The 24,301-nt window shown below is 43.9% G+C and overlaps 1 protein-coding gene across 11 annotated transcripts in view; it reads left to right on the forward strand.

Annotated features, from left to right (window-relative positions):
* Positions 1-1,779: 1,779 nt before the first annotated feature.
* The window catches only part of PAK1 (p21 (RAC1) activated kinase 1), a 74,881-nt gene continuing 52,359 nt past the window's right edge, over positions 1,780-24,301 (forward strand). For 2 of the 11 annotated variants that reach the window (XM_088051164.1, XM_088051160.1), the window contains exon 1: positions 1,923-2,278. The gene's annotated coding sequence lies outside the window, so the exon portion shown is untranslated. Of the gene's footprint in view, positions 1,896-1,922; positions 2,279-2,459; positions 2,577-2,603; positions 2,657-3,014; positions 3,036-18,234; positions 18,323-24,301 lie in introns of those variants that run through there. The other 9 variants (XM_088051159.1, XM_014259734.2, XM_088051163.1 and 6 more) reach the window with 9 other exon arrangements.

Consider the following 24,301-nt stretch of genomic DNA (forward strand, 5'->3'; position numbering starts at 1 on the left):
GTAAAATCGATTGATCAACAGAGTTGGTCTTTGAGCCTGGGCTCTGGTGCCAGACTTCTTCCCACAGAACACAGGAGACCCTTTTGAGGCGTAAGAAATCCCCTTTTTCCTCCATATTCGGAAAGGGCCATCTGACTTTAACCTGAGTGCAAGGCAAGATGGATCCTTTCCCTGAAAACACCTGAACACTTAGCTCTGGGTGCTTAGAAATGCAAATAAAATTATTTACATTTCACTCATTCTTTTCTCAAGTACCAAATTCTGGTTTTCAGTGATAGCTTTCTATCCATTTTATGCTGTTCATGGACATCTTCCTCCTTTAGTTTAGGAACTCCCACTGAAATATCCAGCAATAGTTTCAGACAAAGAAGTCTTGAACTTTGGGTAAATTCAGAAAACTCTAAGTATTGTAATTCCTGGATATCGCATTAGGATTCCACATTACTACAGAGTAGGAAAATAGGAAAATGTAAGGATTCTTAAAAGTTTTGGTGAGATCCCTTGGGAGCAAATATACAAAGGTTTAATTAAAAGAATTTCTGAGCTAACCTGTGTATTGATGGTCCCCTCTCAGTTGTCTCTTCTCAAGGCTGAACATGCCTAGCCCTTCCTCATGAGAGATGCTCCTGTCCCCTCATCATACTTGTAGCTCTTTGGGCAGGTGCTTTGGGCAAACACTATGACTATAGTTATATAACCCACTCCAGGAGCTCCATGTCTCCCTTGGACTGAGGAGCCTGGCACTGGTCACAGCACTCCAGATGGACTTTGCCAGGGCACAGTAGAGTGAGGTACACCAGGTGTATATGGACCAGGCCTTAGGTCAAATACTGCCATTACCTGACTTATCCCTGTGGTTGAAAGAATGTGTTTGGTAAAACACTGTGTAAAACGGGAATGTTTATGGAGTATTTTGGGCTGCTCTCTTGCCCGACTTGAAAATTTATTTTTTAAAAAATTGTCAGGGTGCATCCATGTTTCTGAAAAGGCTTTGGGATTTCAAGCATGCTACAAAAGGAAGACACTCTTCAGCTCTCAGTTCAGGGCCAAAGGGTAACTCTTGGGTTTTAACTCCAGCTTTGATGGAGCCCCCTTTATGGATCCAGCATTTAAGGTGAGCTGCATGGTTTTTGCCTCACTTCCTCCCTGCCCCCCCAGCAGCAATCCTGTAAGCTCCCGTGTATCTCTGGGATTCTGGACACGGTCTGATCCTGTCTTTGAAATGATGTGACTGATACCTATTACCCTGAACTACATAAAAACCTTTACGTTGCAACCAGACTACGGCCAGACGGTGCTTGAGGGAGCGCATACAATCTGCGGGTGTGCGTGGATTTGAATCCAATGTTAAATGCATCCGACAGAGGGAAGCGCTTCGAAGTGTGCAATTCCAGAGCAGGTTCAGCTGGCTGAAATCAACTCTGTGGCATTCCCACTCTCCCTATCAGCCCCAGACTCGAATTCTCGCTTCCTCCATTTGTTTACTTTTGCGGTGTTAATTTTCTGCTGGTTTAGGTCTCGAACAAACTTATCACGGGAACTGATAAATGTCGGTACAAGGGGGAAGGGCGAGACTGTGGCAGCGCTGTTTTAATCTGTCGTGTGTAGGGGCATGCTGTCTCGATATACAGCCTTTCTCCCCTTTGCCTCTATCTACCTGTTTCACTTCAACATTCCGCCTTGGTACTTCTAGAGAGCACGTCCCAAGAACACCTCAGCATGCCCGTGCTCTTTTCCCGAGAGCCCTGCGCTGTACGTGCAGTCAAACCCCTCCTCTTTTTCTCTCCAGGCACAGCACAAGCGCTGAGCCGAAAACTCCAGTTAACTAGGGTGACAAGTTTCCAGCAAGCTTTGCATCACGGGGAGAGGGAACACTCGGATCCCGGCAATATAAGGTATAGACGCCTCGGTTCGTGCAGCACAGCAGAGCCCATTTTATTCTTGCCTTTTTTGGATCTGCACGCACACAGTCCTCAGCACAATGGAGCCGGCTCCGCGATAGCGCAGCGCGATACGGGCAGCACAAATAAAGTCATCGCAGCGCCGCTCGCCGAGGGTGCAGCTGCCGGCCATCCACTCCTTGCGTGGCAGCTCCGCTGATGGCGTGATCGCCAAAGACTTCTGCGTCCCAGACAGGCCAGCGCCGCTCCCGCCCTCTGCCCTGCGGGGCTCCGGGAGCCGCCCGCAGCCGCAGCACGGCCGGAGCACAGCCCGCGGCTTCCCGAGGCAGCGCCGAGGCGCAGCCAGCCCCGGGGTCCCGATCTGCTGCGCCGGGAAGGTACCACCCCCCTCCCAAAAAAACTTTCCACGGCGGGCCGCTGGGCTGCGATGCCCGCCCCCGCCGGCGCCGAGCGGCGGAGCGGGGAGGGCCTGCCCCCTCCCCTCCTCGCTCCGCTCCGCCGCCCGGCCCGGCGGGCCCGGCTGCCCACCTTGGCGGCAGGGGGGCTGTGGGGCGGGCCCCCCGGAGCCAATGGCCGCGGCCAGGCGGGCGGGGGGCGGCGCCGGGCCCACAATAGGGGTGGTGTGGGCAGCGGGGCCGGGCGGGGAGCCGGGCAGCACCTTGCGGCGGGCGGAAGGTGAGTCCCGCCGCGCCGGGGAAGGGGATTTCCTCGATCGTTTTGTAACCGGGAAGTTTGCGCAGGGGTTGAGCGGACGGGTGCGTTCTTCTTCAGTCCTTCTCTTCTCCCTCCTTCTTTGAAATTTTCTTTTAGAAGAAGGTACTGAGCCTGCCTTCCCTCCTCCTGATTTCCCCCTCCTGCCTCCCCGGCTCATTCATTTTAACAAAGGGAGTTGCTCTCAGCCCCCGGGCTTTGCGAGCGGGGAGACCTTCGGGGCCGCATGCTTGGGGTCCCGGCGCAGAGGCTGGGGTGCAATCGGGGCTCAGCCCACAGTTTTTGCCGAGCACGGCGTCCTGGCTTCGGCTGGAGGGGCGGGCGCTTTGGGCAAACACAAAGAATTGAGGAACTGGACCCGTGCTGGGCGATGGGGTGACGAAGCCTCGGGCTTTGTGTGGCTGGTGAAGAAGGGATGGAAAGGTGGGAGCTTGTCTTTTAACCCCTCCGCCCGCGTGTGTGTACGAAACCGTGGCTTTTTGCTAGCAAAGTACTTAAAAGCAAAGCTGAACTTCGGGATGGTGGCATAATTCAGATTGGAGGGAACGTCAGGTGGTCTCTAATCCAGCCTCCTTCAAAGCAGGGGCTTCTGCCTGGGGAGTGGATATCAGTGGAGGGACATCGGAGACGGGTGGCATCTCTGGGTGCTCTTGAATGCACCTGGGAGCTCGAAGGAGGAGGCAGCACCAGCACGACGAGACTTCAGAGGCAGTAGCGCTTCTGTTTTCGGCTGTTCATGGAAATGCCCCAATCCACAGCTCTCCTATGCCTGCGATCCCTGGTCTTGCTGCTTTTGTTATCCAGAGAGCTTAGAATTCACGATTGTTGGGAATAGCTGGCTCCATCCGTATGTGTGTCACGGTGCATCTGCTCCTGCTGAGCATTACTTGATTCTTATTCTGACATTGCCTCTAGGAGTTTTTTCTTCAGGAGCAAGATTTATAAATAGGTGTCAAAACCTGGCTCTTGCTTGGGACTGGCTGTAAGGCGTGTACTTTACGTGGTAATTATGTATGAGACATGTATATGTGTATGTGTGTAAGAACAACCATAAAAGCTGGTCAGTCAGCCAAGCTTTTCATTTTCAAAGTGAAAGCAGGTATTGTGGCTGGGTGAAACGGCTGTGTTGGGCACAGACTGAAGAATGTTTGTTTTCTTTGCTCGCAATTACTCTTTGCCCAGTGGCTTATGAATGCCTTTCACTGAACCAACTCCTCCTTCTCCATAGCTGGAGTTTCCTGGTGCTGCACACATTACCTGGCCAAGCAGGGAGCACCTTCCTGTCTGCTGCTCCGATATCTCTTAAGTGTGGGTGTGCTGATCTTGCTCTCAGCTTTATAGGGTCGGGCTGGAAAAACTCCTCCTTGTGGAACAGTTTGCGTGTGTGTCCACTGGATGCTTGGAGACTGCTTTTCCCTGTGCATTTTTTGGTGGATAAGTCAGAGAAGTGAAGCTCATCTCTGTACAGAGAACAGAAGGTATGGTGGGAATTTGAGTATGTCTAAATACCAGTTCGATTTAACTCTGGATTGCCTGTCTTGTGCCACAGAACAGAATTTGTTCTCAGCAGTACTGTGTAACAAAGCTGGAGTCTAAGACTGGACAATAAACTGCCAGGTGATTTTTTTTAGCCTTTTTTGAGTCCTGTGGGGAAGGACTCACATCTTTAAATGGGATGATATAACTACCATTCTTTGATTTGGAAATGAAAGCCAAAAATAAACTTGAAGAGGAAAATGCTCTTGTGGCATGACAGCAAAAATGCTTTTACTGGTTTTTGAGGAATACTATGTGCTCTGGATGTTGCTCAGAAAAAAAAAAATAGGGAGGCTTTTAGTTAATGCTTTTCTGTGCATCATGAGGATATTGGAAGTAATATGTGGCAAGTTCAATATAACTGCCACAAGTGAAAATATATTGCTCGTTTATTGTGTTTATTACTGCCTTGTTTGCACTTGATTGAAAACTGATGCTAGCTCTCTTTGCTTGAGAGGTCAAAGAACTATTTTATTATCCTTTTCCAAGTCTCTGAAGAGAGACCTTTTCTCTCAGCTTTGATTCCAATGCATGCATTTTACCAGTTTGCTGACAAGGGTTTTGTCTTTTTATAAATGTGAGCTGCAGTATGGCTTCTTTCCTTTTTTTTCCTTTTTGTGCACCTGTCTCACTTCCTTGATGTGGGAAGTTTTGTAATTTCAAAAGCTTGTTGCTATGGTCCAATATCCTTAAGTGCTTAAGAGTGTACAGAACAACCTAGAGCTGAAATAAACTTTTCTCAGTTGAAAAATACAGAAATGATCCAGAGCTCCACCCTCAAAGTGTTCTGGTTTTACAGTTCATCCCGTCAACAACAGATAACAGAAGAAAATAGACTTTGTAAAGGAACTGACCAGTCTTGATGAGGATGTGCAAGACACAGACTGAAACCAGACAACTAAAAATCAGCCATATTTCTTAAGAGCACAGCCAGCCATTAGCTCTTTGACAGGTACGGTTGGCTTTTTACCTCTGTGAGAAGGCAAAATAATACTGTGTGCCAGAACTGTATTGTGTCAAAGAGTGTTTTTCTATACTTGGCAATGAGCTGAACTAATTTTCTCAGCCTGATGTCTTGGCTTGTATAGGAATTGGGGACAGTGTCAGCATGTTCTGCTTGATGCTGAGGGCTTGCTCAAGAGAAAAGAGTCCAGTGTGTGACTCTTCACTCTTCTTATGCACTTGCACAGCTCTCACCTGGGAGGAGCCCTGTTCGCAGAGATGGGAATGGCTGAGTCCATTCCCCTCGGTGGCAGCAGAACTGGGACTGTCAGCCAGGTAGCACAGAAGTCAGTGATCAGTTCTTCCCATCTGAGGTTTAATCTGCTCTTTGGGGATGAATAGGTTAAGAGGGCCTGATGCTGTTTGTACTAATCAGGTTTTTACACAAACTGAAGTTCAAGTTTGAAATTCCTGCACTTGGGTGCAGCTGTGCACAGCATGTGCAGATGTGGATGTTGTGGCTGTGGGGGGTAATGCTCAGTGCTCCAGTGGTGATGACTGCTCCTGGCTGTGTGCAGGAAAGGGAGCTGCCTTTTGTCCCATCACACCTCAGGCACATCCTCTGAACTGTGGATGTCTTTGGGTCCTTCCATGGTCTGTCATCTTTTTGGCACATGACACTGGGGTGCATGCCACGGTTTCAGGGCCCTTCATGGGATCCATTTGATGAACACATGGATGACTCCAAACTCAAAACACGGTTGCTCTGAGATGAATGTATCTCCCCAGGCTCCCACTATGAACTGCAGAAAAAAAAGGCCCTTTTAGGATGCACCTCTACCCTCCTGTAGATATTTTTAAAATAGCTCAGGGAGTTGCACTTTAAAAATGCTGATTCCTCTTGTAGTCTCCCTGGTCTCCTCTGTCTCCCATGTGTTGTGTTCTATATTGAGCAGCTGAAAGGAGTTTTACCTGCTCCTCTCACTGTGGGGATGCAGGCAGCATTGCTAACAAATCCACCTGCAAAAACACTGTTGTCGTGTGGCTTTCACTTTTCCTCTTCATTTTAGCATTTTTTTGTTGGGATGGGGGAAGAGGAAACAAAAAGAGCCCTCTGAGAAGTGGCTTTCCAGGGGAATTTGGAGAAAAAGTCCAAGTATTCAGTTCTGGTTTGTGTACTAATACACAATACTAATTGCTAGCTCTTTCAGGCTAGCAATCCAAGTGTTCTGGCTTCCACTCATGCACTATCAATCTCCTGTGTGTCTGAGATGCAGGTTAAACAATAACTTCCTCTCCATAGTTTCTTTCCTTCTTGCAATCTGTACTCTTTGGACCTGCCATATAGCTAGTTTGTTTTACTCTTAAGCTAGTATAACTTCCTTCAAGCCATTTTATTTCTTACTTCCTGTCAAAAGTCAGAAGTGGTGCTGAATCAGGCAACTTTGTATCATCTTAGGTTTAACGAAAGGAAGAGGAAAAGGTGACTGGTGTACAAAAAAAAGTCCAAATTTGTGAAAATTGGGCCAAATCATAAGACTGCAGAAGTAGTAACCAAAGGTACTTTCTGGAAAGAAATAATTTCTACCAAAATAGCCCTTTGTAATCCCAACTATTGTGTGGGAGACATGGTACACACAATAGACTGTGGCTGCCTTGAATCATATGACATCTAGCTGCAAACAATTCCTTGATCTTGGTGGGCCTTTAGCTGTGAGACTGTGAGGAAGTCAAGTGGGGAGTGTGTGCTGCAGGCAGATGGGGCATAAAGACTTGTGTCATGCCTTATTTTTTCTTCTTTTTCCATAAAGTCTGTCCATCTATAATCTAAAAGGACATCAGGAGAGGAAAATAATTGCTATTCAAATTGTGAGTGGAATTGTGCTATTCAAATTTGGGAATGGAGAAGTCTTCCAAGTTTACCTTAAGGCTTTGTTTCCTGCCCTTGCAAGATCTCTCCGTGTAGTTAGAGTGTCTGTCCATGGTTTACAGCTGATGGCATTTGATGACTTTCCAGATGGCAGCAGAGAGAAGGAAAATCAAATACAAAAGGTTGGGACACAGCTTGACAGCCTGGCTTGCTAAGGTCACAGCACCACTTTGAGTTACTTTCTCTAAGCATCAGTAGGGCTTTGCACTTTTACTTTTCTTAATGACTGTAGGGGCACACCAGTATTTTAGACGATGCTTCCTTTACAAGGCAAAGCCCATTTCTCAGGGCTGATGTTCTATTCATGAAGTAAGAGCTGGAGTGAGAAATATTTTTATTTGAACCAGAGGCTTGCATCATGTGGATTTTTTTCTTCTTTTGCATATAGTGTAATGCAAAATACCTTGTCACTTATTTAGCATAAAGTAATTACAAGATAGGATCAGCAGAGAACGTGCATTTGGGAATATATAGGTACAAATAATAATCTAAAGTAAGAGTGGCTTGGCCTCTTAATGCAATCTCTTCTGTAGAAAGAGTAGAGAAGTGATTCCTTTTGTAAAACTTGTATTTAATTTCCCCAGCTATCTGTAAGTAACCATTATGCAGTTTTGCCAACAAGTTCAGCTGGAAGGCTTTGTGCTGGGATGATTCTACAATTTGCCTTTAGTAGGTATTTCAAGAATATCTTATTTCAATCGTGCTTTGGGAGTCTAGAAGTCACAGCTGAATGTGGAATTCATGCGCTTCCTGAGTTCATACTTGCTTGAGGTGAAGCAAAAGCTGATTTCCTTCAGCAGCAGAAGGGAGGGATATTCCAAACCCTCTTTCCCAATTCTCTGCATACTACTGAAGGTGTTAGATTCATTCAGCTCAAGGCCCTGTGCTTACCTGTGTGAGGTGCTTGAAGCTGTTATGGAGCTCTCTAATGCCAGCTGTGTCAAGGTAGAGGAGGAAAAATAATAAGGCCGGGCTCATAATGTATCTTCTGCTTTTCTTGCTCATTAAACTGGTCACCTGAGCCTGAACTCCCATGTCCCTTCACAATAGAAGGTAGATTTGTCAGGTAACAGCTGCAAAGACCAGGGAGTGCATAGCACAAAGAGGGATTAGCAGCAGACACATCAGGATTCGAAATGCAATATTGATTAGCTCATTAAAATTAATAAGACACTCAATTATGAAAGTCCCATTACATTTTGCAGTTCTTCTGGAAATAGAACAATTTATATGTCCTCGTCCTTTCAGGAATATCTCATACAAGGCAAATTTTGATGTCATTTTCCTCTGCAAACCGCAGATTGTGTTGACTTTTAATAGAGCCCAACTTCGTCAGTGTTTTATTTAGGAAAACATTGTTTTTGGTAGGGCAATGTTTTTAATAGACTGGAAGATGGAGGCATAGTACTAAAAAGTTTCTTTTATTGAGAGTGATCTAAATTAGTGTATAATTGGGCTAATGTTTTAGGTAGGGTCAAAAAATAAATGGCAGATATTCATATATTGGCCAATTTTAGCAAATTGATGAATCTGTTTCAAAACACAGCACACAGATTGATTTTCACTCAAGCTCAGGAACTCAAGCATCAAACATCTGAAAGAGCATGTTCCTAAATGTGAAAAGAGTAAAATTTTTCCCAATTCTTCAGAAATAAGTAAATAGTCTCCAATAGTACACAAATGCAATTTTTAAAGATACAGATCTAATTGCCTTATGGAACCTTAAATTACTTAGAACTGGATTTCCAATGTGAATTTCTGTGTTTTACTAAGTATTGTGGGTTTTTTTTTTGTTGTTGTTGTTGTTGTGGGGTTTTTTTGTTTGTTTGTTTTTTTTAACCCTTTGCTTGAGAAGGTTTGAGCCACCTCACTCGTGGTAATTCTTACTGAAATTGCTCTAGGAGTACTCAGTTTCCATGCAAGAAAGAGGCTGGAGGAATATAAAGTCATAGAACTAGGATCCTGGAGTGATTGCTAAGTGGATGACATGTCTCATGGATGTGGTCATTGCTCCTTTTTTTTTCTACAGAAAATTTTTTTTGCCACACTGCCCAGGAGAGCAAATTTTCCTGTTTAACCACAAAATGTTAACCACAAGCTTATAGTTCCCATCCCTGTTTTACCCTGCCATTGTGCTCACCTTCAGTCCCACTTTGGAATAAGATGTGTGTTCACAGAAGTGTTGCTTCTCTGATCTCATGATCACAGCTGATCACAGGTGATAACAAAAAAAACTTTGGGAGCTGAACTCAAAGGAGAGACCCAGAAATGAAATAGTGATAAAACCACATAGTCCTTCATCAAAACCATCGCCTTTTTGATTACCTAACTCATGGGTAAGATTCTTTGGTAAAATGTATGCAGTTGTGGGTGTGTGTTAAGGTGTTTGATGCTTTCTGTTAAACTCCAAGATTCTGGAGATGTAAAAGCTATGCAAAAATATGTCTCATATAAAAGTGACTTCTCCTACTCCTATCTGTAGAGAGAAATGACAGAATTTGATCCAAATGTGCCTTGAAGACTTAAATAAAGAGATTTAAGCACACAGAGGCTTTGATTTGAGCCTCCAGTTCCGAATTTTGGGTGAGGAAGTGACGGTATCTACTACCTCTTTACAATGAGTTACTAGCATTATAACTTGATTCTCCAAAATCACCAAAGTCTTTACTGAGTAGCCTTACAGAAAGCCAGAAAAATTGTGAGGGAAGGAAGGAGAGGAAACTGCAGCACCTGCAACAAGTATTGTCTCACAGTTATCTTGATCTAATATAAAAATCTGCATTTCAGTTTCTGGCTCATCAAATTTCTTATTGTTGCATCAGCCTATATGTCTTGGTAATAAGGTGTCTGGGAAAAATTGCAGTCTCTTACATTTGTGTGTGCTATAAAATTCTTCTGTGCAATTTTGACTCCCTTGGTGGCAGAGAGAATGAGTAAAAAGGCTGTACCATATTCACAGCAATCAGCAGGAGTCTCATCCACTACCAGAAGACTCTGAAGTAGTGAGGCTGGTAGTACTTTTCCAGGCCTGCTTTAATTCCTTTGCATATGTTCTTAAACCAGATTTTAAAGAGTATGAATAAAATTAAACTGACATTTTGTCTAGATCTGTAACCTCCAGTGTCAGACTTGTCTCTTGCCGGTTCTGTGAGCCCAGACAACAATATTGAACTTAACCTGCAGTGTGTCTGGGAAGAGCTAACTTTTGTATTCTTCCTGTTTGGTTTCTTTCCTCTGCTTCCATTCCTTGATCATATCTATTAAAGCATTGTTTGTTAGTTTGTTGGTTTTCCTTTTGCCTTTCTACAGAAACCTTGTCCATCTCCTGCCTATCTTTACTTTCTCCAGCCACTCCTAAGACTGATGAGAAACAGATTGCTCATAATTCTGTGATCCTGAAGATATCATCTGTGATCCTGCAGATGAGCAGCAGGGAAGTAAAACATTTTGTCCTCCACCCCAGTAAGAAGCATCTTCTTTGGGGCTTGGGAGGAGGATGAAGACTGAATAGGTGAAGAAATCCATTGTTTTCCTCTATCAAGCAGATAGTTTTGGTGATGAGATACTTGGAAATATTTAAATCTGTAGATTTGATTAGGCTGAGGAGGTAAGGGTAGGGCTGGGAATGACGAAAGGAGGAACTGGATCCAAGAGAAGAAAGCAAACAACTCAAGATTCCTTCAGGGCTCTCCTGCAAGACAGAAAATATGCAACAGTGTATTCTTCTGTGTAGGCCGTCTTTAAATGGAGGCAGACGGTCACAGGCGGTGTTTGGATTCCAGGTTCAATAAAGGCACATCCTTCCTTTAGAGGAGGCAAAACAGTGGTACTTGTTAGAATTCAAAATCCATCTCTGAATACCTCAGTGACTTGTCATCAAGTGACTCACTGCGCTGTCATAGTAGGGCTTCTGGCTTTCACATCAAAGTTATACTTGCTGAAACAGTGTCCTGCCAGCTCATATTAACAGTCCCCCCTCCCAAGCTTGTTTCCAATTTACTCATGGTGAGGGGATTTGGAGGTGTCAGGGCAGAAGAAGGCTGCAAGGGCAGATCAGAAATCGCACTATCTTGTAGACTTCAGAATGACAGCTTTTCATTTGTTTTGTGTGCCTCTGAAACAAGTCCTTGAGTTGCAAAAGAAAAACATTCAGAAGTGATGAGCTGTAAAAAATTGTAAGAATTTACTCATTTACTTTGTCCAACCAAAAATGTCTTTTCTTGCAAGCAAAGGCTTCTTTTGAAGTTTATTTATTACTTTAGAAAAATGCTAATATTGAAATTCTCTCGTCTTGATTTCCCTTATCTCCTGCAGTTTATTAGATGATCATCAGGATAATTTTTTTTCTCTTTAATTTACATAATCAATTTTATTCTAGATGACCTTTGTGTTTTTTTTAAGAGCCAATTCTTTCTAACACTAGGTACATCCTGCAGGAGCTCTTCCTGCCTTCTGATTCAATACTTATTCATCCTGGGACCTAGTCCAAATACCACCAACAGTGCTTGTGTGGGCTTTTTTTGTTTGTTTCAAAAACATTTCATCACATGATGACAGATGGCAACATTAAATGTGTAAATGTGCAGTTTAGGATGTAATGGTCATGAATATGAAAAGAATCTCACCTGAGCAGCAAGTGGCTTTCTGCTTTTTACATCATACCTACTTTAAATTTAGTGTTACAATGTATGCTTTGTGTTTCTGATGATGTTGCTTTTTGAATCCCACCCTGTTATTTTGGCTCAATATCGAGGAGCAGTGACTTCAACAAGGTGATCTCATCCAATGTGTGGTGTGGCTGTATTTGTTTTTGAAGGCTTGAAATCCTGTTCCATCTGCACTTCCTGTAGCTGTAGGTAAATCATCTGAAATCCAAGATGACGAGCATGCCTGATCTCTGTGCTCTGAATCTCCTTTCTCATGAATTCGTGTTCTTCCCTTCTGTGATGGGGCTCTTGTGAGCGTTGTTTTTCTTTTCTCTGGGGTGTGAATGGGGTGAGCAGGGAAAGGGTTCTCTATAAGTCATAACTTGTGCTAGTTTCAGCATTAAAAACCCTTTCTGTGAGGGCTCAAATTCCTAATGAATTAATTACAAATTTTGGAGGAGAGTGTGGTTGACTTAAGATTCTTCTTGACTAGCATATGAGAAGCTTGTGTTTTGCTTTTTTTCTTAAAACCAGCTTGCAATCCCCTCCTCCCCCAGACTATAAAGCAAGGATGTGGCCATTGGCAGTTGTTTTCCTTTTCATGTGGTCAACTCAAAATTAACATTAAAAGTATAATTCTGAACTTGCATTTTCTTGGAGACTGAGTGCACGATGAAAGGATGGGAGGGATCTCTCTCCACCTGCTGGGAGTGCGCTCTTCACTTGAGTTTCTTAGGAACTGAGATCGGAGGATGAAGCTTGACACAGCTGAGCTCATCATGGCACACAGCCATCCAAAGGCAAGGGTGCTTTTCCTTTTCAGCACTTGGCTGTGAGCTGACCTGGCAGGAAACTTTGCAAAGCAGTATTTAGTGACTGTAGCTATGGTGTACTATTAAAGATCAGGGAGCTGCCTGCAGGTCTGAGAGCTGGCAGTAAGGTCTGGAAGACATACGGTGAGATCTAGTGGCTCCTCAGAACTGACACTCAAGTAAGTGCCTTTTTATTCTGTCATTGTGGTACCTGCTGTACACAGCTTTTTAGTTTGCTTATTTTGTTTATATTTCCCTCTGTCAAGCTCTCTGGACCTCTAGCACCTGCTCAGTCAGCTCCTGCAGGACCTGCTTATGCTGCAGATCTGAAAGTCCTTGGTGCAGAATGGATTTTACAGAATCATGTAATTGCTTGGGATGACCTTAAAGATCTTCTCATTTCTCATTCCTGCCATGGACAAGGAACCTTTTACTAGAGCAGGTTACTCAAGACCCCATCCAGCCTGGTCTTGAACACTTCCAGGGATGGGGCTGTGGATACAGCTGTGGATACAGCTTCTCTGGACAACCTCTGCCAGGGCCTCACCACTCTTATTGTGAAGAATTGCTTCCTAATATCAAACCTAAATCTACCCTCCTTCATCTTAATACCATCCCCATCAGGGGAAAAAAACATCAGGGTGGTGGGCCCTTGCCCTGTCACTCTGTGCACTTGTCAAAAGTCCCTCTCTAACCTTCTTTACCTACGGGAAGGGGCTTTAAGGTGTCCCTGGAGCCTTCTCTTCTCCAGGCTGAACTGCCCCAGCTTTCTCAGCCTTTTGATTTTGACTGTTCTCTGGCTGGTTCTCTGTGGTTAATAAATGTCTTTGTGAGAAAGACCCTGACAAAAAACCACAACTGGATCATGTATTTCTCCCCATCCTGTTCTGTTGCTCTGAATTCTGCTTTGATTCCATAATAAGGAATAATTCTTGTAAGCTCTGTCGTGCTGTAGGGACTTCCGTACTTTGCCTAGTGGGTTCATTTGTTAGTGTAGCAGAGCACTTTTGGGATTTTCCCATCACCTATCTGGATAATGCCTTGTGTCGTGTAAGTGTTATATGTATTCTTGAGAAGTCTTTCAGAACTGAAAGAATGGTTATAAGCTGGGCCCAAACTTCTGGTGTTCAGCTTGAACTATATTTTTACTCCGAGACAGAATTAAGTTGCTAATGCTGCAGCCAGTCTCACAAAATTAAATAATCCTACTGTTCTGCTGTTCCCGTGCTACCTTGCAGTCCTCCACTTCATAGCCAAAGTGCTATAGTGTAGGAGTTGTACAAATGTTTGATGGCTTTTTCATGGAGGTTCTGTGATTCCTTGTCACCTTCCACCTAAACACTTCCAGTAAAGGCTCTCAGTGAGCATAAAATGGAACTGTGCTGGAGAAATAATATGCTTAGTTCTGTCATATAGGTGTAAAGGGCAAACAGAGAAGCAGCAGGCACAGGAGAAGTAGGAGAACACATTTCTGATACAGCATGATGTCATTTTATCTCTGAATACCCTGCAATATGTACAGAAAGACTTCAGCAACATCTGTGCCTCAGAATTCATAGCCAAGATGAAAACAAAGCTTTCATCTGGCAGGAACAGTGCAGCAGGTATTTGGTAAGATCTGCCTGGCATGCAAGAGCAAAAACTAAAAGTTGTGGAGGGTTTTTTCTTTCTTTTTTTCCCCCCCTTTTTCTCATCTTTCCTTGTCCTTTTTCTTTTTGTTTTCCTTTTTTTTTTTTTTTTTCTTCTCGCTAACCAGGAGGCATAACTCTCTCAGTAGCCTGTGTGTTTCAGTGGGAACGTTCAGGGACTGTCTTATAAGCACTTGAGAGCCTAACCTTGAGAACAAAAGTAGTGTTTCATGTGGTTATGTACTAAAAGATGTGGGTAGGCATCTAGTGGGAATCCAGAAAGCGCGTGGGCGCTTGATTCCCTCGGAAACTGTTGGGATTTGGCACCTAAGCTGGTAAAGTATTTTAAAAAACTCTTAAATATCTTTCTGAAAATTTGGTCTGATGTTGCTAATCAGTGTGAAGGGTGGGGGGATTTTTTTATTGTGATGTAATGGTGCCTTTGATCTTTGTTACTTTCTAGTAGATAAACAGAAGGAAGTTGAAGGAAAGCAACAGAAGTGACTTCGGGGTTGGAGGGATTGACGCAAGAGGAAGATAAAAGCTATATACTTGTGTAGTTTTTATAAAAGGAGTAGGAGAGCAGGACTGCTATACTGAAGGGTATAAATGCCAAGGAATGGAGGGTGTGGAAGAAGGAGACTGAGTCTCTACTCTGCAAGTGCTTGTGCAGGCAGGTAGTTTCACACACAGCCTCATCCAAAAGGAGAATTTTCATAGAACCTTGTGAGTGTTAGAGGGTGTGCTTGTGAGGAACAGAAATACTTTGTGTGGCAGCAAGGAAAGTGCCCACTTTAGTACTTCAATCAGGGGAAACCACTAAAATCTGTAGTTGTTTGCATCTCAGATTGGTTGGCATCTATAAATGTCATCACATCACACAGAAGCTGCTGTCCATTTGTGCTGGCCTTCCCAGACAGGAGGAGCTTTAGGAAACTCTGCTTTAGGCCTCAATAGCTCATGTCCCAAACTTGGATTGTTAGTGCTTAGATCTCCACCCTGCCTTACAGCTGGCTGCCTTGGGGACAGTTTAATCTCACTGATCTCTAGAGGTATCTGAAACTTTCACCGGGAGGGAAAAGCAGGGTGACAGCTGCGCCAGAGCACATGTTGGTGGGAGGGGGACACCAGGTAGGTGTCTGTCTTGGGACTGCTCTTCTGAGATGTTAGCACATCACTTATTATATCCACTAGGTCATAAATATTATATGTGTGAGGATATAATCCAATAAGATTTGCTTATTTTGGGGAGTGCTTGATGACAAAGGTGTAAAAAAGCTACCTGAAGATGATAAAACATTAGCAGAGAATATTGAGTCTTAACTGCTGGAGGTGTTGGGGATGTTCCTGTGTCAAGTGCACTTTTTGTAGCCAATAGATTGATAAACAAATTTGAGATAATTACTAAAGGAAAAAATAGACCAAATAGATAAATGTTAATAAGTCACCAGAGCTGGATGGCATTCAAGAGTCCTGAGGAGCTTGAATGTGAAATTGCAGAACTGCTGGCCAAGCTGTATAATTTATCACTACAGACGGCTGCTGTGCCAGAGGACTGGGGAGCTGCCAGTGTGATTCCCAACTATAAAAAGGGCTCCAGAGGGGATCCTGGGAACAACACAATAAAGAGTCATGCTACCAGGAATGGAAAGGGTCTCTGAGTATGTAGAGAAGTGTTAATTGTTGGGAAAGTCAGTGTGGCTTCTGAAAAGGAAAATCCTGCTGCCCAATCCCATGAAGTTCTGTGGGGTGTCAATAAGGAGGGGTTAAAGATGTTTAGATTTTCAGAAAACTTCTGTCAACATTTTGAGCTCCTGTAAGTTTGGAGGAAAGGCGTTTTTATGGTTTGAAAGCCACATGGATATAATAGGAAGTAAAAAATTTGGGACATTTTCACATCTTATGACAGAGAGGGAAACATCAGTATAGCAGCAACCAAAAAGGCCACCATCCTCATTGGGAAAGTGATGAACGACACCATTTAGCTTTGGTATAAATGCTCAATGCACCCATATCTTGTGGGTGATGTGCAGTTCTGGTCTCCATATCTCTTGCAGAGCACATTGGCATTACAGAAAGGGCAAGGAAATGGGCTACCTTCCAAGAAGAAGCTTAAATAGTTCAGACTGTTCCATATGGGAAGTAGGGAAGGAACACAGGTTTAAATCACAAAGTCAGCAGGTAAAGCTAATATCAACCATCAGCTCTCATGCTTTTACAGCCAAGGAACTTGTGATTAACATGATGGGCTTTGATTTTAAAATAGGTGGAAGATCATACTAGTGCAGTGGAGAATTGGTGACTGTAGCCTCAGAACATGTAGAATTTGGTGACAGGCTTTCAGGCACTCACGTGTGCAAGGCAAATCCCACTTGCACTTTGCAATACTCTTGCCTTTGCAAAAATCTCTGCATGACCCTTACTTTCCCCAGGGCTCTCCTCTGCAGTTTTTCATAGGAAGCAATTATCCAGGTGGCTGGCAAGTGTTCAACACTCCCTTGTGTGCACAATGAGATTTTTTTTTTTAAATTATAAGTGACTTATTCCTTCCTCATAGAAATAATTTTTTTCTAATGCTGCTTTCAGCAGGGTGTGCATGTGAACTTTATTTTAATTAAGGATGAGGAATCTGTTTTACATAACTATATCCCAGATTCTCATGAGAGAGTGAAAACAGCCCTGAGGGATTGATGATAAAGCCAGTGAAATCCCTCACCAACGGGTTGCCTCACCAATGGGGAGGCCTGATTCCAATCCCTTAGGTTTTCTGTACCTGTGGGACTTGCTCCAAGCTGGTTGACAGCCAGAGGAATTGAACCAGTGCAGCAGCAGTGCCTCCACTGCCTCCTCATAGCTTTTATTTTGGGCCACTAATCTGTGGTTCTGGGCAGATACTGGGGTGGTTGTTGCAGCTCTGCCTGCAGTTGTTGTCCCCGTGGTGGGAATGGCCAAATGGGATGTGAATCTTCTCCCAGCCCTTTCAGCCATGTCCTGTTGCTGCCACCGTTCCTGTTGCCAGGGTATTGTATTCCAGCACTTGGTGTAGCCATCTCCTTGGGACAGGGGTACCTGTTATGATCAAAATGTGATCCCCACCAGCCAGCTGTGCTGCTAATTTAATAGCAGTTCTAATGGGATTGGGTCAAGATGGTTCTCTGAATCTTTGAGAAAGAAAACAAATGGTACTGGAAGTCACAAACAAATGCTGTTGGCTAAAATTTGTTCTGAGTTGTAAGACCTGAAAGGGACAGAGAGCAGATATGTAAAATGTTTCTGTACCATTAAGGAGGGAAAATCCAGGGGGTGTGTGTGGCCTTTTGTTTATTTCTTTTCCTGTTAAGAGAAAAGAAGTGATAAAGGTGTTATAACTCAGCTGTTGCTGGAACTGTACTGGAAGTGGGGCATACCAATAAAAGACTATCTCTTTCACTGTGCACAAAGAGAAATATGAAAAACAAACCACAAACTCTGTAAAGAAGCTAATAAATTTTGAGTCAAACCTGGCATGTTGTTAGTACCTGCTGCTTGTTTGTGGTGATTGAAGCAAGCATCCCTTTCAGAAAGTCTCTCATACTGGAGATAGTTTTACTATCCTGTTATCAGAACCTCAGTGTGGTTGAAGAAACTGAACTGCTGACAGACTGCACAGCTGATACTTCAGCTTGATTCCTTCTGAATCTGGTGGTAGCTGGAAATTTTTTCTGATGCCAAAAGCCTAGAGAGGTTTGGCGTGATGCCACTCCATGAGGACAGTGTTGGTTTTGTTCTATTTCTGCTTCTGTCCCAAGAGCTGTCTCTAGAGAGTGTCTAGAAATTTGGCTTATCTTATCAGAATCTTACATGAATTAAAGGAGGGTTTTGATGCTCAGTTCTTAATATTTAATTGAAGTGGCAGTTCATGCCATTGATCTGAAAAGTGTTTGGGAGTTAAAATTGATGGGAATTAACTGGTGATGCTGGGGCTTTGCAGCCCCAGGTGGTCATCTGCCACCAATCTCCTGGGGAAGGAGGAAACAAATGAGCAAGGAGGTGGGGCAAAGATAAGCATGTGGGAATAGCTGTCCTTCAGCTGTTCAGAAGAGCAACATTAAATGCACTCTAGAGAGAAAGGAATGTGATGGTTATGTCACAGCTTGGATGTGCTTTGCTTTGGGGTGAGTTCATAGGTTGGAGCATGTGCTTCAAGTGGAGGTCAACAGATTCAGCCTGGTGTGAGGTGAGTGAAGTGGGGAGCAAGGTCAATGCCAGTCGTGTCGGTCTGAGGGGATGTGCTGAGGGCTTTAAGCACTCAGAGTGCAGAAGCTGTAGAAAAATGTCTGATGTTGAAATGCTTTTCCAGAGAAAGAGGCCTGACCATTTCCTTCATCTGAACACAAGGAAATGGCCTCAAGATATGCCAGGAAGGTTTTGATTAGATATTAGAGTTTTTGCTTTTTTCACAACAGGGTTGTAAATCATTGGAACAGACTGCTTAAGGAAGTGGTGGAGTCACCATCCCTAGAAGTGTTCAGAAAATGTGTAACTATGGCACTTGAGGACATGGTTTAATGAAGAATATGGTGGTGGTGCTGGGCTGGTAGTTGGGCTTGATGATTTTTTTTCAACCTTAATGACTCTATGATTCTGTGGCATGAGAATTCCATTCCTGGCATAGGTGGTTGGAACAAGAACACTATAAACTGTTCCAGGAGCAATGATCCAAATCTCTGCTTTATGCAACTTGTGCCCTATAGGGAGTAGGGTAAAGTGTTGTAAGCTCTTGGTAGTTTAAAACAAGAACAAATCTGTGAGGCTCATTCAGGTGGAAAGGCAAAAGAGAGTGAGCAGTGCCAATGTCTCTGATTGGGAAAGTTGCACAGAAGATGGATAAGGATGGCAGAGCACTGCCAGTTCCTCCTGCCCTGAGCTGTTTCCATTCTGAGTGTGGTACCAGCCCCAGCAACTTCTGCCTGGCAGCCTTTTCCAGCAGCAGGTCCCTGCTCCATGCCTTGCAAAATTACAGGGGGTTGGAGGGTTGCAGGTGCAGAACCAGGACAAGACAGAAGCCTGGAAGATGTGTTTCTTCTGTGCTGTAAACCTGTGTGACCTTTCTCAAATCACTCTAGCTATGTCCTCAGTTTACAGAAGGGTAGTGGAGTTACTGTGAACTTTCAGGTACTCTGAAACATCAGAAGTTGTTTCACCCACAATAGTAACATTTTATCACTGAGTAGTGTTTTATGTATGAATGGTTTTCTGTGCAGTGCTTAAAATTTAGAAAAAAGTCCTGAAATTTTATGAGCCTCTTATATAGGCAGAGCTGGCCAAGAGGGCGGGGGAAGGAGGAGTTGTATGCTTCTCTGGAGAAACTCTTGTGCATTTTCTCTTCCAAAATAATTTCAGGCTATTTATTTATATCAAACCTTCATTAATTCATTGTGCAGTGAAACAGCAGATAGAGGGTTCTTTTGGAAAGCTGTACAGATTAGAAGATGCTTCAATACATAAGCCATAAGCAGGGAAATAAGAACACCATAAGGAATAATATGAAGTGTGATGATTTCTGGGCCTGCTACACAGCTGCAAAGCAATGGATGAAGTAAGATTTTGCCCACACAGTTCTCCTAAGCCTCAGTGCTTTGAGTTTTACTTTGCTTGCTTTGGCGTCTGAGCCAGCCGGTGTCTGGAGCTGAGGCACTCCGGTACTTTGCTTAGTGTCCCCAAAAGACCTGCAAACTTAGCCAAGCTTTTGGGCTTGAAAGAGATGAGCTGTGTAGCTTGAATTGCAACTGGGTGTCTCTAGTTCTGGGAGGCTGTAATGACTGTGACCTTTTGAAATCTTGTTCAAACTGTTTTTGTTGCACTCAGACAGGAATGTTATGTTCTTTGTTCCGTCTCCTAAAAGGCAAACTTTTCTCTATAGGCTGCTTGTGGCTTTTAGAGTTTGATATATATGGGTCAGGGGAGGAAGCAGGCATAGACTGTTGGAGGTTTTCAATCTGCTGAAAAAGTCTTTCTGAGTGCATGAGGTGGGTTTTAAGATCCCAGCTGAATTTTTGCAAATAAACTTGGTCTTGATTAGAAAAAAAAATAAGCCCCCAAATGTGGATTGCTTCCAATTTGTGTGCACACAAGCCAGTGGCCTGACTCTTCTCTGAGGCAGACCTGTGTGGTAAAGGATTACATCTCTAATTCTGAACCCCTTCTCCTGGAAAGAAGCATGCAACATCTCAGCAACCATTACTGAAATATCACTGTTTTTAAAGCAGAATAAAAATATGCATTCAGCAGTCAAAATTGAGATAAAAGTTTGCATTGCCTCTTGGAAGGGTTCTTCTTGATGCCTGTACACCTTTAGGTACATGTCTCCACAGAACCACAGTCTAGCTGAGGTGAGAAGGGAACTCCAGAGGTCATCTGGCCCAACCTGCTGTTATCAAGCAAGGCCACCCTCAGCCAGTTACCCAGGACTATGCCCAGACAGCATTTGAATATCTCCAAGTATGGAGACTCCACCACCTTTCTGGCCAGCCTGTGTAAGTGCTTGGTCACTTTCACAGCGAAAAAGTGTTTCCTGATGTTTGGAGGGGCCCTCTGCCTTTCAGTCTGTGCCTGTGGCCTCTGGCCCTGGCACTGGGCATCACTGACAAGAGCCTGGTTCTGTCTGCTTTGCATCCTCTCTGCAGGTATTTATTGACGAGATCCCCCTGAGCCTGCTCTTCTCTTGGCTGAACACTCCTAGCTCTGTCAACCTTTCATCATTGAAGAGATGCTCCCCTCAGCATCTCTGTGGCCCTTTGCTGGACTCTCTCTTGTACAGGAAAGCCTAGAACTGGACCCAGCACTCCAGGTGTGCCTTCACCAGTGCTGAGGAGAAGGGAAGGATCATCTGCCTCGAACCTGCTGGCAATACTTGGACTAATGCAGCCTAGGATACCGTTTGCCCTATTGGCTGTAAGGACCCATTGCTAGCTCATGCTCAGCTTGGTGACAACCAGGATCCCCAGGACTTTTTCTGCCAGTGTTTTCCATCTGGGTGACCCTCAGCACATGTAGATGCCTGTGGTTGTTCCTCCCTGAGTGCAGAACTTTGTGTTTCTCCTTGCTGAACTTCATGAGGTTCCTGTGGGCCCACCTGTGGTTCCCTGGGTCTTCTGGAACATCAGGATTGACATTTGCTTTCCACCAGTCTGTGGGCCCTTCTGCCAGCTGCCATGGTTGATCAAAAATTTACTGAGCTTGGCCTCACAGCGGCATCCTCCAGCTCCCTTGGCGTTCCTGGATCCATCCTGTTAGGGCCTGCTTGCTTATTTTGAGTCTCTATCTGTAGATGTGAACAGAAACTTCTAGAGAAGGGCTAAGGCTTGGGAATCCAGCTGCTCTTTGGTCCTCCTTTCTTCTCTCCCTTTCTCCATTGCTGGCTGATTTCAGGCTCAGCTGCTGCTAGAGGCTCTTTGCTTGCATGACAAGGCTATTATGGGTTCGGCTTTAGATTTAAAGCCAGGACACCTATTTTGTAAAGGGCTGCTTCTGAGATGGTGTGTCATGTACGTACACAATTTGGTGTGTGTCTCCTGTGCAGTGTTTGCTGTTTATTCCCAGCTGAGGGAAGGAGTCTGCCACAAGGACTGGCTGTGCAACTTCAGCTCAAACTGCCTTAACTCACAGTATTTACTTTGGAAATTACAGTTTCAATTGCTGCTGATAACCCAGCTGATTGTTTTGTTTTACATTTAGCACAGTTTTTTTAGTTCTTTCCTTAATTACTTATGTAAATAATTTTAGAAGACTTAGCATTAATTTTGGAGAAGCTGGTGTATGGGGCTGTGAGGCTAGCAGCAGGTGCTGTAAGTAATCACTCTTCTAAATTAAGCAACACTTTGTGAGGCAGTAGGTTAATTTCTGGGTAAGCAGCCTGCATACAGATTCTTGGAATCAGCTGGATCTTGACCCAGCAAATGACTCAAGAGTTTGTGTAGGTTTAATTGCTTGAGTTATCTCACTGAAGCCTTTCATTTTTAGAGGAAACTGGGGCTGTGCTTGAATATCTGTTGAAACTCTGTTATCATGTTGAAATCTTTGTCACCTGGCTTTGTGCTTGTCTTTGTAGCTCAGTCTTCACTGCCATTGGAGGTGTATTTGGAGCATGGGCAGTGTCATGGCTTAACCAGGTTAAGCTGCCTTGGAGCCAGGGTATCTATCATAGAATGGTTTGGGTGGGAAGAGACCTCATAGATCATCTCATTCCATCCCCCTGCTGTGGTCAGGGAAAACTTTCACCAGACCAGGTTGGTCAAAGCCTCATCCAACCTGGCCTTGAACACTCCCAAGGATGGGGTATCCACAGCCTCTCTGGGCAACCTGTGCCAGTGCCTCACCACTCTCACAGTAGAGAATTTCTACCTAATATCAAATCTAAACCTCCCTTCTGTCAGTTTGAAGCCTTCTCCTCTTATCACTTCCTGCATGCCCTTGTAAGCAGTTCCCCTCCAGATTTCTTGTAGACAGCATTTGGGTACTGAAAGACCACAGTGTTCATGAGTGGCTCGTGCTTATGCTGAAGTCTGTGCTGCTGTGGGTTTCTCTCATTAGTACAAGAGCAAGCAAAGTAGTGCTTGAGAGCTTTGTGCTGTACCTTTCTCTACCTTTGTGCCTGAGAGTGGATTTCTACAAAAATATTTTCTATAATATTGCTAATGGAGCTCTCATGGGTCTGTAAGCAGTAACTGTTGACCAGATTGTCACCAGCTCAAGTGATGCTTGTCACTTTTGCATTGTCACAGCTCTGGCCAGCATTGTTCTTGCTCAGGGCTTGGAGATTTCCTGCAGAAGCATGACCCACTCTGTAAAACCACTCTTGAATCTGTGAGGCTGATGGGGCCAGTGGTGTTTGTGACTTGAAAAATTAAATTATTTTCCTTAGCCTCTGCAGAGCTCTGAGGAAACTGGTAAAATCTTAATTTCTGTTACTACACAGAGTATGATTTTGGAGCACTTTGTCTGACTTGTGGAGTAGGAAGGTGCAGTGTTTACAAGCTCAAGCTCTCTTTAAAGTCTATTTTCCTGTGTGAAGATTATGCCAAAAAGTAATGTGAAAGGTGGAATTTCAACTTACATGGAATCCCATGTGAAGTGGAATAGAGCAGGAAAAATGCCCTTCTCCAAGGATTCAAGAAAGAAGAGAACTTCAGAGAGCTGGTGAGAATAAAATGGAATTTTTTTTTTGCCTCTGTATGACTGTAAGTTGGGACTTGCTCCATCTCTGGCTTAGAGTTGGTGCTTCCTGTGTCTTTGGATGTTCAACCTAATATCAAACTAGTGCTTGAAACCATATACCTGCTAAAAAGGTTTGAAGCCACTTGCTGCACTCTTTAACTTGATTTTTTTTTCTGTGGTCAATCATCTTCAGACTAAAACACTCTAAGGATTGAAAGTCAGTGTTGGGATACAGCCCCTTCATGTTTAAAAAATTAATAATCCAAATGACAGACTCCTGCAGGTAGAGGTCACTTCTTGTGAAGTGTTATGGAATGACACGGCTTTTGTAATTTTTTTAGAGGTCTGTAATCTCTTCTCACTTTTCAGGTTAAAACTTTACTCACTTTTTTGCTCTGAAATGTTGAAGAGGAACAGTTCACATGTGCAGAGTCTAACAAATAATACTGTACTTCTCCATAATGGAAACTAGATGTATGAGCAACCTGGTTTTTTGATAGCTCAGCTTTGCTTGAAGACCTGAATTCTCATGTAGCTCTGAAGGCAAACAGTCCTCTTTAGGTGACATTCTGGTTCTGTGGGAATTGAGACTGAAATATTTTTAAAAAGAAATGGTGATGAGGAAGTCATACACACACTCTCCACTCTTTAAGGCTCTTCTGACAGTGGATGCCTTGTGGGTTTAACAGATGATCCAAATGCATATTGATGCATTCAGCTGATCTCAGGGTATTCTCTGGAATGCTGTGAGAAGTCTGTAAGCTTGGAAATGGAGAGGTACAATGGGCAAGAGCTGGATGGACAATGAGTTGGTGATGGGAGCATAGAAACATGCTAATCTTGGACAGCGTTTTCAAAAGGGGTCAGAATTTGAGCTCTCTTAAATTCTGTGGGGCAGAAGGCAAGGAAATATTTTTTTCCCAGATAAGTTAGCTCTTTGTGGGCTACAGGAATTGAAAGAGGTAGGTAAAGAAGTGACCAGATGCTCAACAGGCTTTCT

Source organism: Pseudopodoces humilis, chromosome 2 (genome assembly GCF_049639895.1).
Source record: "Pseudopodoces humilis isolate 2021_Gansu_Grassland_sample_001 chromosome 2, ASM4963989v1, whole genome shotgun sequence".
Taxonomy (NCBI): Eukaryota; Metazoa; Chordata; class Aves; order Passeriformes; family Paridae; genus Pseudopodoces; species Pseudopodoces humilis.